Source organism: Neofelis nebulosa, chromosome 14 (assembly GCF_028018385.1).
Source record: "Neofelis nebulosa isolate mNeoNeb1 chromosome 14, mNeoNeb1.pri, whole genome shotgun sequence".
Lineage (NCBI taxonomy): Eukaryota > Metazoa > Chordata > Mammalia > Carnivora > Felidae > Neofelis > Neofelis nebulosa.
The window spans coordinates 60,355,979-60,373,384 of NC_080795.1; positions in this window are offsets into that span (position 1 = coordinate 60,355,979).

The following is a 17,406-nucleotide window of genomic DNA, read 5'->3' on the forward strand; positions in this document are numbered from 1 at the left end:
GAGGAAAGCCACAATGGTTGTGTATAGACTGCTTCAGACTTGGGAAATATTTATGATTTATGTCTTTTCTCACAGAAAAGACAATGATGTGTCAAATTTGATCTCAGAGATTTCAAAGTATTGGATGCTGGCCTGATGTTCATAATTTCGGCCAATGGCAGGATGAACCATGCTAGAATCTCTAAGTGAGTAGACATTTACTAAGGTATCATGCACTGAGCTCTGACAGATTCCCACAGGGGAACTCAGGGGATTGCTTCTAAACCAATCTAAGGGCTCACATACTTCTAGGTTCACTGTGGGAAAGTGGACCAAGGGTTCCTTGAAGGAAAGATTCATGAGAGAACTGGATCTAATCATCTGTAAGGTCACTACATCTCTGTTGCTTCCCATTCTTCTTCTCAGCAAGGTTCAAGTGTCAACAAGTCTTGTGCTCACTGAGTCGACCTTCCTTATGTCTCCATGATCCCTTTTCTTTTTCTTCCTATCATCTTGAACACTGGGGCATCCCTTTAGGCCAAATACTGTTATCCTATTAATCTTTGTATCTCTGGGTCTAACAACAGATTCTGGTACATAATAGATGCTCAGTGAATATTGACTGAATAAGGGAATAAGTTGTATAACATCTATTAATAAAGAAACCGCATGACTTCCTTTGAGTGATTCCAAAGCAATATAAGATACCATCTCCCATCTCCAAGGATCAATCATCTGCTCTACTCAGGAGACAAGGCCTTTTCATATGCAGCAGTAAAGAACATAAACTTGTCATTTAATCCTCCTAAGAACGATGATGCCATAAAAACAATAACAATAGCATCTGGAATTTGCTGAGGACTTATCATCTGCCCAGCATCTTAATTGGATTATTTCATTTAATCCTCACAACAATTATGATGTAGATAGTACCCTATCTCCTTTCTATAAATGTAGAAATGTGGACTTAGAGTACTTAAGCAACTTGTCCTCAGTCTCATAGCTGCGCCAAGATCTGGATACAGGGTGTTTCATTCCAGAACCCATACTTTTAACTCTCTGTATTGAAAAAAGGAGGGTCTTTTTTGCTTTGTTACACACACACACACACACACACACACACACACACACTCACACAGAGTCCCTATTGGGTAAGCTCCATCAATGGCTATGTTTTGTAATTCATGGCACTTCCCCATCTGCCAAGGTTATTGTACCAACAGTAGACACCTGATACAAAAGCAGCCAATACAGTCTGGCCAGCAGCTACTAAAATTGCCTGCTATCAGATCTGTGACCTGTAAGGTCAATATTGATTAATTAAATCAATCCAATTATTTCACTTGGTAATAGACATATGGAAAGAGAATTACTGGTAGGGAAGCCCAAAAATTGAGAACACACTAAGGCAGGCGGACAGCAAAGGCCTGTAGCCAACATGATCAGTGAGTAAGTAGAGCAGAGGGTGAGGTAGCTGGTTGGCACTGTGATTAGAACCGGAAAGACACAGAGAGAAAAGCAAAAACACAGAAAGGCTGACTCGTGTTATTGAAAAACTGCAAGAGGAAGTGTCAACAAAATCCTCCTATAGTAAAATCTATAGATAAATTGAAACCTAGGGCAAGGCTGTATCTCAAAGGATGTTTTGGTCACTGAAGAAATTGTTCCACACTCAAGCCCCAGGAAGATTAGTCTTCCTGTGAGACAAGGTCATACCAGTGTTCTTGGATTTCTATAAAACTAGGATATATGGGGGCATCTGGGTGGCTCAGTCAGTTAAGTGTCCAACTTAGGCTTAGATCATGATCCCATGGTTGGTGACTTCAAGCCCCACATTGGGCTCTCTGCTGTCAGCACAGAGTCCACTTCGATCCTCTGTCCCCCTTCCTCTCTGCCCATCCCCCCACTCTATCTTAAAAATAAATAAACATCAAAACAAAACAAAACTTGGATATATGTCTTAGATACTTGTAGTCTTATTATTACCTGTATTAATTTCGTATTGCTACTGTAACAAACTATTGCCAATTTAGTGGGTTAAAACAACACAAATTTATTATCTTACAGTCCAAAATGGGTCGCAGTGGAGTAAAATCAAAGTGCCAGCAGAGCTGTGTCCATTCCACACGCTTTAGAGAAAAATCGTTTCCTTGACTTTTCCAGCTTCTAGAGGCAGCCCACATTCCTTGGCTTATGGCCCCTTCCTACTTCTTCAAAGTCAGCAGTGGAGCATCTTCAAAATTCTGTGACTCTGACAATGACTCTTATTGTTTTTCTTAATGTTTATTTAATTAGTTTGAGAAAGAGGGAGAGGGAGAGGGGCAGAGAGAGGGAGAGAGGGAATCCCAAGCAGGTACTGTGCTGTCAGCAAGGAGCCCAACACAGTGCTTGAACTCATGAACTGTGAGATCATGATCTGAGCCAAAGTCAAGAGTCAGATGCTCAACCGACTAAGCCACCCAGGCACCCTGTGACAATGACTCTTCTGCCTCATTCTTTTACTTACAAAGACCCTGTGAGTACATTGAGCTCATGCAGAAAATCCAGAGCCACCTCTCCATCTCAAGATCAACTGATTAGCAACCTTACTCCAGTTAACTATTCTTTGATTGCCCTAGTCAAGGAGGTAGCCTTAATTTCCCTTTGCTATGCAATATCACACGTTCACAGTTTCTGCTGTTTAGGATGTGAACATCTAAGGAGGGGCCATTATTATGCTTACACACCACCTATCTTAGAATAATCTTGATATCACTTAAGTACTTAAGAAAACTTGAGTAAGTCTCTGCTTTTTGCAACCACAAGATGATATTTTGCCAATCTGAGTAGGGCTCTGTTGCAACTAGACAAAGTCTTGCCGTATAGGATTCCAATTCCATATAATAACTCATGTCATGCTCTTACCTGGTTTGTCTTTTCTTCTTCCTGCTTATTCCTCTCCTACTCTCTTAATTCTCTATTGTGAAAATCTAACTCACTCAGGGCAAATACTATTATGCAAGGCAGTATTAAATAGGCGGTAAATGAGATCAGAAATAGGAACAACATGCTATGGAAGCACAGAAAAACTGTTTATACAGTATAGGATGATCTCAGAACGTTTCACAAAGGAAGAGAGGGCATTTAAACTAGAAGATGCTGGTGTGCCATCCATATGGAGAAGACTCATATCAGACAGGGAGTTAATGGTAGAGTCAGGTATTGATCCCAGGTTTTCTGATTTCTACTCCATTGTTCTTCTAAGTGTTTCTGTATCTGTGAAGGTTTGGGTATTCTGAGTGGCATCAGCATATATTTGTTGAATGAACAGAGTGAATAAAAGAATAGAAGAATTAAATAAATGGATGAGTGAATGAATAGACTATGATGGATGACTCAAAGTAGATGTAAAATACAGATTTAAGCAGGTTCATTCTAATAAAAGGTAAGTTAGAGATCTTGATTTGCAGATGATATTCTGCCATGAAATAAATTTCCTATATGTGGGTGTTTTAATTAATCTCTTATGCCCCATCTTTTATTTACAAAATAGGGATAATATCAATTGCCTACTAATTTTATTGCATTATTCTAAGTACAAAGTGACACTACAAGGGAGTGCTTTTAAAGATGAAAAAATGATGGATAAATAGGTTGGTAAGCAGTAAATAGAATATAGAAAAATAGTACATAGGTTTTAGAATGTTTTGTAATTATTAATATTGCTTGAATGATATTTTATATTTACTTTGTCCTTTATGACATTAAAAGCACTTTCACATGCATTCCTTAAATTCATTAAAGATAAATAAAAGCAAATGTGGAAACTAAGAAATATGAAAACATCATTTGTTGCTGTCATAGAAATTGAGGCAGATTCACCAAGGTAGGTGAGGTGTGTTTAAGAGGTAATTCTAATAAGATCTTTCTTTCAGAAATTTATCATTTACAGAGTTTTTTTTTTTTACTTACAGAGTTTTACTATGTCTACTTAGATTTATTATTGTTAACATAATGCCTACTCTGATATCACACAAAATACCAATAGCAACATTTATTAGATACGTTCTAAATGCCAGGTACAATGCTAACTGCTGTATATTAATTAAGTCACATAATCTTTACAAGAATCCTGTGAAGTATGAGCTATTACTACCATTTTATAGATGATCTGTAAGTAGCCAAAATGAGCTGTGAATGAAAGACTCTACTAGAGTGCATGTTCCTAACCACATTTCTACTGAGATATAAGAATAGTTATCATTATTAGCATCATTGTCATCATCAACATCACACCATCATGATCACTGTTGTCACAAAAATAAGATTTAATTATAATTAAATTGCCATTCACTGTACACATTTTCTCTCAAATCCTCACAGGTACCTGCAAAAGTTATCTTATTTCATAATTGAGTAGAGATTCAAAGAGTTTAAGCTAATTGTCCAAAGTCTCACAGCCCACAATTAATAGATTCAGGAGCAAACTCAGGTCTAGCATTTCAACAGGTCAAAATGCTTCTCAGTGTTCCATGTTGTTTTATTAGTTTCAGCAAATTTGTTTATTAATTTTAGCAAAGAGCATAATGTCAAATCTGTTGGCCATAGATCTGTCAATCTAGCTTTATGACTCTAATCCAGTGAATTTTGAAATAATTATTTTCTGAATATTTCAGAAATGTACTCAAAACACTTAGAACTTTATTACGTGACATATTATTTATTATTATTATTTTTTAGAGAGAGGGCACACAAACAGGGGAAAGGAGCAGAGAGTGGGAGGGAAGGATGGAGGGAGGGAAGGAGGGGGGGAGAGAGGGGGAGAGAGAGAGAGAGAGAGTAAGAGAGAGAGAGAGAGAGAGAGAGAGAATGTTAAGCAGGCTTCATGCTCAGTGCAAAGCCCGATGCAGGATGCAATCCCATGACCTGGGATCATGACCTGAGCCAACATCAAGATTGAGATGCTTAACCAACTGAGCCACCAAGACGTCTCATTAAGTGATATATTAAAATTAATTGTTGGTGAATAATCATAAAGCATAACCATGTATGTTGATCTAATCAAATGGTGGCCAAGATATTTTGACTTTATGTTCTCATTTTTATTGTTGTTTTCGCTAGTTGTAACATAGGATCTACAACTGACATCCATCAAATTTTCTTTATGTTTTGAAATAGTTGTTAGTGGTAACTCCCTTCCCAGAATTACCATGAAAATCCTTCTTTGTCATGAAATAAATTTCTTTACTTTTACATAAATTCATTACTATGTTTATCTTCATGACCTCTAAACTAAAATAATATAAGTGAGAAATACATTACCCTTTTTGTAGTGTAATTATCTGTAACAGCTTAATCATAAGGAGGATGGGTTTTGTTGTAAATGAAATTTGAATGTGAATCCTGCTCCACCATTCACTAGTATTAGGCAAACTATTTTACGTTTCTAAGCCTAATGTCCTCTTTTATAAGATGAACACCATCAAGTTCACAGAATTATTGACACTTCTGAAAAATATGATGGATGTTAAATGCTTAGTACGTACATGATGAGTGGTAGATAGCCTGATCACTAAAATCATTATATGCAAATTCATTTCTTGATCTTTGTTTAACTTTATTATTCTCTACCTTTCCTGGTATTAAACTGTTCTTCCTTGTTCTTCTCATCTAATGAAATGGCATCAACATCCACCCGAATATTCAGGCCAGAACCTAAATAGTTACTCTTTATAAACCCTCTCTATCCTCTCCTTCTAGATATAATCCATTGCAAATCTTGTAATTCTGTCTCCAAAATGAAACTGATTCCATTTACGCATCTCCATTGTCATCACTAAACAAAATACCAGTATTTCAATAAAATTACTTTATAAAACATTCAAAGATAATATAAAAACTAGACAGCGTGCCTAATTTATGCTATTTTTTATAAATATTCAGAGATCTGCATGGTAATCTCAGTTCTAAGATAGTATTTCAAAATATCGACTTAAAAAGATATGTATATATAAAGTCAAATCTCTGATTTAAATATATTAAACAACAAACATTAGGCACATAAAATCTTGATTATAATATACCCTTTATTTCATCCTACTTAAATGGAACTGTATATCATATTATTTTTAAGTACTTGACCTTAAATAAAGCAAGAGTATTTGACTGAATTGTTTTCAGTAGATATGCTTTTTGCCTTTAATTATCTATTAAAAGTATATTTAATTACTATAACATAGACTATATCTATATAAAGGTTCAAAATGATTTGTAGGTTTTAGAATGGAAGAATCCACAAATCTCCCATCTCAAGAAACCAGCCCCAAATCATCATTTGATTTCATCTTTGATTCCAATCCCCAGTTCTACAATTTTCTTATTTTCAATAAAAATGGAGGGATTAGCTAAGGTACCCATAATATTTTTTTTACTCCTTTTCTTTGTTCCTGACCTCTCACAGATGCTTATTAGCCTGACCTTATTTATAGATATGAAAATAGAATTCAAATACTTTGAAACAACTATATGGAATTTGTGTGGATACAGGTCTTATAAACAGAGACAGTACTTTGGAACTTCTGACATTGGTCTTTCTGGAAGTTATAAGCCTAGAATAGCTAAGTGGTAAAGAAATGAGAAAAGTTCTGTAACTAGAACAAAGTGATATTATAATAGATTTTGGGAGAAGCTTCATTATATAGAACTCTTCCTAGTAATGGAAGAGTTATGGTTTCCCATCAAATTCCCCCACAAAAAACTTCAAAGAAGTCTTTGTTGATTTAGTTACAATACAGTCTTTATGTGGGATAATCTAGTACAACAAAAGCCTTAAACTAACTGAGTCACTGGAGTGTTTAAACTTCTAGAGGAGACAAAATTACACCTAATTTGGATCCTAAAAGTTGCTGACTGAAATATGGATGGGCTGCCTAAAGACTTGGACTCAGTTTGTTTTGACAAAATGAGTTAGTTTAAAAAAAGTGGTAGGAAATAGTAGCAGGACAAAATAGGAAGAGGAATGGGAGAGAAAGAGTTCCTCTAGAAGAGGTGCTGTAAAAATATGTGTGTATGTATATAGGTTTGAACAGTTTAATAAGAGCCATAAAAAATCAGCATTATCACCAACAGGACTCAATTTAGTCAGGGTAGAGGAAAAAGGGTTCTGCAGTTACAAAAATTATTTGGGTAAGTTTTCCAAATGTTTCTATCTCTCAGAGATTGATACATACCCTCTGGGGAACATGCCAGAATGCTGGTGAGGGTGAAGAGGGATAAAGTAGGAAAATGGACATATCCAAGCTCAGAAAATACCGTAAATGATTCTTATAACTTCTGATTGCTAATTTTGGTAAATATTTTTCTGAAGTGTCTCTAATATATCCACTAATCAATCAGACAGTTCAAGGCCTCTCAAACACCATACAAAGTTGAAGGAAACTTGATAACGAGACTCTGATGATATGATTTTACCGCTTAGGGATACACACACTCCCAGTGTTTGGGTGTGGCCCAGTTGTAAGTAAAGCTAATACAATGTGTGATTTATATGAATACATCTTTGCTAAAGAATTTTTTAATTCAGCAATTACTTAGGCTGAGCCCTAGGAGAGAGTCCCACCCATTTTAGTAAGATTTGTGGATTTTTACCTTCCTGATTTATAACCACAGATCCAATTAGCTGAAAATGATGTTCACCTTTTCAATCATTTACTTGTCAACATTGTAAGGCAAGTCCTAACAATTAAATATTGTGCAAATGTATCAGGCATCTAGGGCTGGTGGACCATTAATTCAACATTTATGAGCAAGAAATCAGTCTGACTACAATTGTAATAATGCAGGTGAGATATGGTAATGGCAAGAGTAAAGCTGGTTAGTAAGGGGAGAGTGATGGAAATACTTAAATATTTTGAAAATACAGACAACAGGATTTGCCAATGGTTCAGATGTGGCACGAGAAGAAAATGTTAAGGACGAATCCAAAGAAATTGAAAAGATGAAGGAGCAAGTTTTAGGAATTCAGGTGGATCAGGGCTTCACTCAGACAAATTTATTGAAAAAAAAAATTTTTTTTGAGACAGAGAGAGAGAGATAGCACATGTGAGCAGACAAGCAGGGAAGGGGCAGGGAAAGAGAGGGAAAGAGAGCATCTCAAGCAGGGCCTAGGGCAGTATCTCACAACCTTAGAAATATGACCTGAGCCGAAATCAAGAGGTGGTTGCTTAACCAACTAAGCCACTCGGGCGCCCCCACCTTAGGCAAATTTATTTGAAATGCTTATTAGACATTAAAGTTAGAGATGTCAGACAGATGGTTGGATACAATACCTGGCGTGAAGGGAAGAGGTCTGATTGGATCTATCCAATTGATTTGGAAGTCATCAGATACAGGATGGTGTTTAAAGTTTTATGAAACTGGATAATGGAGGTCTGATTCTGCTATGGCAACAAAAAATATACTAGAACTCAACCTTTCCTCCAATTACAAATAAAAAAATTTTGGAAAAAATGGTACAAATAGCCACCTGAGGACAATAAAATGTACGTAAAAGCAGGCGGCATATGGAAAGGTCTCAAAGTTGGAGAAGCAAAACATACAGAGGTAAACAAAAATAAACAGAGCCAAAGGGATCGGTGTAACAATATTTACTGATCTAACATGAGTGATGTAGTCCCATAAAGAAAGGACAAAAAGATGGCAGAAAGATAAGTATTTGAAGAAATAATGGCTGGGGGCGCCTGGGTGGCGCAGTCGGTTAAGCATCCGACTTCAGCCAGGTCACGATCTCGCGGTCCGTGAGTTCGAGCCCCGCGTCAGGCTCTGGGCTGATGGCTCGGAGACTGGAGCCTGTTTCCGATTCCGTGTCTCCCTCTCTCTCTGCCCCTCCCCCGTTCATGCTCTGTCTCTCTCTGTCCCAAAAATAAATAAAAAACGTTGAAAAAAAAATTAAAAAAAAAAAAAAAAGAAATAATGGCTGAAAGCTCCCCAATTCAGTAAAATACATAAATTTACAGATTCAAAAACTTTACCAAATCTCAAACAGTATCAACTCAAAGAAAGCTATGCCTGGATACATCATAATTGAACTGTTGAAAATCAAAGATAAAGAAATAAATGTTGAAAGCAGCTAAGGAAAAATGCCACATTACATACAAGTGTAAAAACTAAAATGACTGTAATCAAGCAGAATCTATTTCAGGAATGCAAGATTATTTCATATTTGAGAATCAATTGGTGTAATTCACCATATCAAGGAAATAAAGGGCAAATAAAATACTTTCAATAGATGTAGAAAAAGTAGTTGGCAAAATTTAACATTTATTCATGAATAAACTCTAAGCAAACCAGGAATACCAGGGAAAATTCTCTTATTAAAGAGAAGCTACAAAAAACATACAGCTAATGTCATAGCTAATGGTAAAAAAATTAAATATTTTCCTCCCTCATATCAAGAACAAAGCATAGATGCTCACTTTATCACTTCTAACCAACACTGTACTAGCAGTCCTAGCCAGTACAAGAAAACAAGAAAAGGAAATTCAAATAATAAAGATCAGAAATTAAGAAGTAAAACTTTGTCTGTAGATGATATGACTTTTTTAAAGAGAAAATCCCAAGGAATCTTCAAAACCAAAACTAGAACTTGTACATGACCATGAAGTTCATAAGACACAATATGCAAAAATAAATTCCATTCTTACATATTGGCAATAAACAACTGAAAAATGAAATTTCAAAACTAATACAATTTATAGCAATGTCAAAAAATACTGTTATGCTGTCTACTTAGCAATAAGGCTAATAAAAAAATCCCATGATCTTTACATTAAACAAACAAACAAGCAAAAAATATTGCCGGGAAAAATTAAAGATGGCCTAAATAAATGGAAATACATACTGTGCTTATGAATTAGAAGATTCAAAATCAGGATGGCTATGCTTCCAAAACTGGCATGTGGAGTCAATACAATACCAGTCAGAACCCCAGCATGATTTTTTTTTTCTAAAAAAAGAAATTACAAAATATTCCAAGATATATATGGAAATCCAAAGGACATAGGATAGTAAAGCCATTTGAGGGGGGAAAAAAACCACTTGATTTCAAGGCTTATTACAAACCTACCATAATCAGGGCAGTTTGGTAATGACCAAGAGACAGATATATACATCAATTGAATGGAAGAGAGTTGAGAAAAACACATATGTCTATTACATTTTGACACAGTTGCTAAGTCAATACAATTGTATTGTACAATTGTACAATACAACTGTATTATAAAGGAAAGACTTTTCAACAAATCTTGCTGGATCAACTGGATATCCATATGGAAAAAAGTAAAAATTGACCCTTACCTCACATCATAGGCAAAAATGTACTGTGAATGAACATCAGGCCTAAAGTAATGCCTAAACAGATAAAACAAAGACAAAAACATAGGATATAATCTTTGTAAATTTAGCACAGTTAAAGATTTTTTAGATAGAAATAAAAAAAAATTAACCATAAAGAAGAAAATTAATAAATTGGACTTCCTTAAAATTAAAAGCTTTATCCTATGAAAAACGTCAGTAAGAAATTAAAATGCCAGCCACCAAATGGCAAAAAAATTTCACATCATATATATCAGACAAAGGGCTTATTTCATGAGTACACAGGAAACTCTAATACTTCAATAAGAAATCAACAAAACCAAGTGACAAAAAACGCAAATGGGAAAAATATTTTTTAAAGAGAGTCACAAAAGAAACTAAGTGAATGGCAAATAAGCACATGAAAGATGTTCAATCTCCGTCACCAGGGAAATACAAATTAAAACCACAATTAGAAACCACTATAACCCATTAGAATAGTTAAAAGAAAAAAAAAGACGATATAAAGCAAGGGTCAGCAAACATTTTTGTATAAAGATCCCAGATATTTTAGGCTTAACTGGCCGTATGGTCTTTGCCAAAACTGTTCAACTCAGCAGTCATAGTATGAAAGCAACCATAGATGATAACTAAACAAATGCGCATAGCTTTATTACTTAAAAAAACAAGTGGCAGGGGGGCGCCTGGGTGGCGCAGTCGGTTAAGCGTCCGACTTCAGCCAGGTCACGATCTCGAGGTCCGTGAGTTCGAGCCCCGCGTCAGGCTCTGGGCTGATGGCTCAGAGCCTGGAGCCTGTTTCCGATTCTGTGTCTCCCTCTCTCTCTGCCCCTCCCCCGTTCATGCTCTGTCTCTCTCTGTCCCAAAAATAAATAAAAATAAAAAAAAAAAAACGTTGAAAAGAAAAAAACAAGTGGCAGGGCCCCTGGGTGGCTAAGTCAGTTAAACGTCCCACTTTAGCTCAGGTCATGATTTCACCGTTTGTGGGTTCAAGCCCTGCGTCGGGCTCTGTGCTGACAGCTCAGAGCCTGGAGCCTGCTTTGGATTCTGGTTTTCCTTCTCTCTTTGCCCCTCCCCTGCTCATGCTCTGTCTCTCTCAAAAATAAATAAACGTTAAATTTTTTTTTTTTTAAAACACAAGTGGCAAACCAGATTTAGATCTCAGGGCATAGGCTGCCTTAATATAATTTCTTCACATAGATGTAAGTAACTGGAACTCTTATACATTCTAATGGGAATATAAAATGGTACTAACATTTTGAAATCAGTTGGGCAGTTTCTTCAAAAATTAAGTATACCCAATCATTCCACTTCTAAGAATTTACTTGAAAGAAATGAAAACATAGGTTCAGACAAAGACTTGTAAACAAATGTTCACAGCAGCCTTATTTGTAATAGCCTCAAACCAGAAACAACCCAAAGGTCTAACAACAGTTAAATGGGTATCAGTTAAATTGTGGCATATCCATACAATGGAATATCACATGACAGGAAAATGGCAACAAACTATTGGTATACCCAACAATACTGATGATTCCCCAAATCATTATATTGAATAAAAGAAGCCAGCTTAAAAAAAAAAGAAGTATATATCATATGATTCCATTTATATAAAATTCTAGAAAATACAGACTAATCTCCAGTGACAGAAATCAAATCAATGGTTACCTGTGGATTGGAGTGAAAGAAAGCAAAGATTACAAAGGGAAATAAAGACATTCATGAGGGGGTATGGAAATGTTTGTAATCTGGATTATAATGGTGCTCATTTCAAAGTGTATACATATGTCAAAACTGATCAAAATTGTACACTTTAAACATATGCAGTTTATTTTATTTCAGTTGAATTACAAAAAAGTTTAAAATAGAAATGGATGAGGTCACCAAAGGAATAAAGAAGCGCAAAAATCCAAGACTGGTGTCCAGTGTACTCCAATATTTAGACACGGGGAGATGAGGAGCAAGGGCCAATGGGGACTGAAAAGGAACAACCAATAAGGTAAGAAGAAGCCTAGCAACGAATGAGGGGTTTGTAATCCAAGGATAGCAAGAGTATCGGCAATCAGCTGATACTTGGCAATCAATTCGGATCAACTGAATTAAATACTGCTGTTAATTCAGGTAAGGACTGAAAATTATCATATGAATTAACAGAAAATCACTGCAGACAATGAAAAGAATAATTCTCAAATAGGGGTGTGGAGGAGTTCTATGGTAAAGGAGAGCAGAAAAATAGGGTGATAGGTGGGAGAATGTAAGTGTCAAGAGAGTTTTAGTTAGTTAACTTACTATTTTTCCAAATAGGAGAAAACATGGCATATTTGCATGTTAATAAAAATGTGGGAGTATGGATAGATATTGAAGTGATATCCACGAGTAGATGAGAGAGGATGAATCTTCTGCATAAGTGGAAGGGATGACCTCAACTATAAGCACAGCATTCATCCAAAGAGAAGCAGAGCATATTAGAATAGATACAGACAAGTAGATAAATGTGGTGATAGGTATTTGTGGAACAGTGGTTCTCATTAATATTTTACAATATTTATATCTAGTTTCTCCTCTACTCAACACCCTGAGCTTATTATTTAATTGGTTTGGGTTCCAGACTAACTATTGCTCCCTTTTGTTTTTGTTCTTTTGGTATGCAGCAGATTCTAGGTGCATCCCAGATTGAGAACCACTCTAATATAGAAGTCCTTTCATGACTGTTCCTATGCATTTCAAAAAAATAGGAAGTAAAGTCTTCAGCTATGAGGAAGTATTGCGGCTACAGGTGATATACAAAACACACAAATATAATTTCACCTGGGCAACTAAGTGATGAGGCCCCTGGTATAATGAGAGAAAGAAGGAGCAAGGCAGAATTGAATCAGAACAAGTCTTGAGAAAAACAATGAGGGGGAGGTAAGCAAAAGGTCAATGCAGTATCAGTAAGACAAACACAGTAAGGGTAAAAACCAAAGTGGATATTTGACAAAGCTAGGTCTGGAGTTTCTACGGAAGGCTTGGCAAGAATGTGAGGTAGTGGAAGGAGTCAGGGAAACTGGGTTGTTACCCTGGCTTTATCACTTGAGTACTTCCTGCTAGAGTTTAATTTATTATATGAACAGTAAGGATTATAGTTAAATTATACAATATCTAATAAAAGATCTGCCACAGAAAGCTAGGCTGGAGAGGGCTAAAACAGTTTTTTGGGAGTTATACAAGTTTTATGTGCCAGTCTAAGACAAGTGACTTTTTCTTCAAGGGAAGTGACCAGTTGAGGGCATTTGAAGAGAGACTTGCCATGATCAAAATGATGTTTTAAGAGGATTCATCTGGGGGTGGCATAAAGCAAAAGACTGGGATAAGGAAATTACTGTTTATCTAAAAGTGAGGCAATGAGTTTGCAGTAAAGTGGTGGCAAGTGGGAATGGAAAGGAAATGATGTCTGCAAGATAAATTTTAGAGTAAAATTCAACCAATTGGATGACTAATTGAATGGAGAGAGCAAAAAGTCAGGGATGACTCAGTTTCACGCTTAGTTGACTGGGCAAATCGTGGCAGAATGAATAAGAATCAGCGATCAGGATGGAAGCTGGGAGGAGGAGCTGAATTTAGACAGAAAGATGTTGAATTTGTTTTTTGACACAGATGTGCTTTTGTTAACTATGGACATGCCACTGAAATGCCCACCAGGCAGATAGTTAGATATTTGGAGCTGATGGCTAAGCCCAGAAGAAGGCACGACCAGAAGATGAGAATTGATGATTAGACACCAAAGATGTAATTGTTATAGCCATGGGAATAAAGTCTGCCACAGGGGCACACAGACAGAAAAGCTGAGTGAGGAGAAAGCTGTTGTGCCTGGTGTTAACCCTTTGGTTGCTGGAGTGTGGGTTGAAGACTGGCCAGAGGGATTCCAGGGGAGAAGCTGGTGTAGAAATAGGGTACTCAACGAACTCCAGGAAGTGGCTATGTAGCAACTTGATTGTAAATATTTTTTAAGGATGTGAGGGTGATCTGGCTGCAGCATTTGTCACCCCATTGATGGCCAGGGTCGATTCAGCTAATCTGACTGGCTAGGCAGGTGTCTCCTTCCTCCCTCACCACTCCACATGTGTCCCTCCTAAAGCTGTGCACTACGTCAAAGAGGACGACCTTCCCTGATGGAGGAGGACTGTTCTTCAGTCAAGGACATACTAGTAGCTGAGCTCCCATGCTAGAACCTCCTAACAAGCTCTCAAGGTCCATCTGTAGGACAACATAGGGTAGTCAAGCTTCCAAGACTCCAGACACATCCAAATGGGGCACTGAGTGTGGAAGTCTGCTTTTCTTAAAAAAAAAAAAAAAAAAAAAAAGGAAATAACTTTTAATAGGTTATTTAGCTATATCTGTGCATGAAGGCTGAATGTCAATCTCAAGTTGAAAACAAGATCCAGTGGTGGTTTATATCAGGTAAAGGAGAAGCTTCATCTTTCTCTTAGGGCTTTCTACAGTTATGGGCCAAGGCAGCTGGACTAAAGATAGCAGTCATGGACCTGTAATTCAGTACTGGGGTATAGTAAGGATCAAGAATTTGTGTTTCCAACAAGCACCCCAGATGATTCTGAAACATATAGCAGCATATCAGTAACAACTGGGAAAGTTAGTTGGGTGCTGCTTTTACTTGTAAGAGCAGAGCAGAATGAGGATCACGCTTCTGATGCCAATAAAACAACATCTGAACTCAGGTAGACCCATAAGGAGTCTACTTATACAACACAAGCTCCAGTGTCTGGGGCTACCTTACTAGGACCATAAAAGGCATGAGTTTCACAGTCAATATATCTGATTGGTGGGATCTGGGGAGCCCATTTTTGTGAGATAAACATTATGAGCTGTTGCAAATACAAACCAGGGAGTAGATCAAGCTGCCTTTGTTCCCATGTTAATCTTTTCACCAGTTGGATCCATTAAATTTCCCACAGGCCAGTTTTGCTCTTGTGGGTGGTAAAGGGAGAGAAGCCATTCTGGAGACTGAAACCATACTTATACGTGGTATAATTAAAACACAAATTAAATTTAGGTCCTAAAAAAGGAAAAATATTCTTCATATCAGAAGTGTGCAGATGTACTATAGCTTTATATAGTCTGAGTCGATGTCAGTGGAAATAAAAACACTCGGGTGTCACAGAAATAACATTTGCTAAAGGAAAACTGAGCTGGCAGGACTGATCTAATTCTGATAAAAAATACATATATATTGGTTTGAATTTACAGGCTAAGATGGCTATAAACCACTCTGCGATCTGCCATATTTTGCCGAAGTGGTAGTTTTCTAACTTAGAGGAGACTCAACCCTGTGACTGAATAAATAGTCTGAATCACTTCGCAGGTCAAAGCCGTGTTGGCAGAACTAGTTGTGCAGTGGAATCCATGGGTCGCATCAGTGTTGCACACTCACAAACATGACCTGAGAATTTAACAGCAGCACATCCCACAATATGTCTAGAAATGCCAATAAAGCCTGTTAGAATCACTTGATAGCACGCTTATAAAGGAGTTAGGATTTTCAGCCGGCTGTTCCCAAGGTGCCAATAGCTTATTGGCTCCATCTGAATTAAGTATAATTACCAACCTTCCTGCTTATAGAGAAGTGTGCTATGTAATATTAGAAACATAAACCTCTCCCCAGGCAGACAACCAATGGCCTAATCACTTGTTTTTGTTACAAGAATTGAAAGTATGAAGACCTTCTTTCCCCCCCTAACATCTTGGTCTATCTGACAGCTGACAAAAATCAAATTTTGTTCCTTCTGGCGAAAACAAAAATAGAGAAAATGCATTGTAAGAAAGTGGGTTTCAACAGACTTGGACAACTACCCTCGAACCTTGAAATTATGCTAACGTGAGGTGGGAGCCCTAGAACTCTGTTACAGGTGAGAGAGTGTGACATTAATATTCTCCTGGAACTGAGAGAATAGAACATAATCTTAGGCTCCTTTGCACACTCAGTAGAAAGTAGGTTTCTACAGCAGATAGGATTTCTTAGAAAGAGATTTTTGTTCTGGCAATATGTAAACATGATAGAATCTTATAGAGAGAAGGAAATTGAATTAACACCTGTATAAACCTTTAGGATCAACACATATCTATAATAAATGGCATTCATTCAGTCAGATGAGAGGCCATCCTAAAAATGGCAAAGTCTGAATAGCATACACCTGGCAAGGTGGGAAAGTATTGCAGGAGCAGCAAATATTTGTCACGTGAACCACCCTTCCCAGACAGCAGACGCCATCAGCTAATTACGGCACTCTTTCCCACTGAGCTTGGATAAGCCACGGAATTCTTCTCAACATAGGGTCCAAGAAAGTCACTATTAATCAGCCAGGTTTGCTGAATGAAATGAAACCCTTGTTTTATCTTCAATTTGGTATATTTTATAAATGACCTTTAGGGAATACACTTTCCTAGCACCACCTCATAATTCTTCTCCATGTGGATCTTGCAAAAACAAATTTACTCATTCATTCAACCTGTATTTATTGAGCACCTACTATGCGCTAGGCACTGTACACTTTTGAGGACATGGAAGAAACAAAGCAGGCAAAAATGTCTACCCTGTGAAAGCTTGCATTCTAATGCTATGAAGTTCAGAACATCAAGCCAACTAATATTTAAGTTACGTTAGTTCTTTTAATTTATTAAAGTGGCCACCCATTAACAGAGCTACTCAAGTGAGGAACCAGAAAGTCAGAGCAGGCATGAACAATTTTTATTTTATATCCAAATAGAAACTACACCAAAGTTCATCTGACACATGGTTAGTGCACCCTCAGTATTACATAGCATAAAAATAAAGGATAGTCAACAAGCCCTTCGTGTGTTTCATTCTGATCAGTATTGTACTTATAGCAAATCGGACCCTCTCCTGCGGTTGGTCTGTTGGGGGTGGGAGGTGGGGGGTTCGGGGAGTGATGGGGGAAGAATACAGAATTACTCCAGATTAGGTTATAAATGGAATTATTCAGATACTCTAACACTTGAAACTTATGACCAGGAAATAAATTTAGGAAACTCATGAATATTTGAATCTTCTAATACATTTTTTTT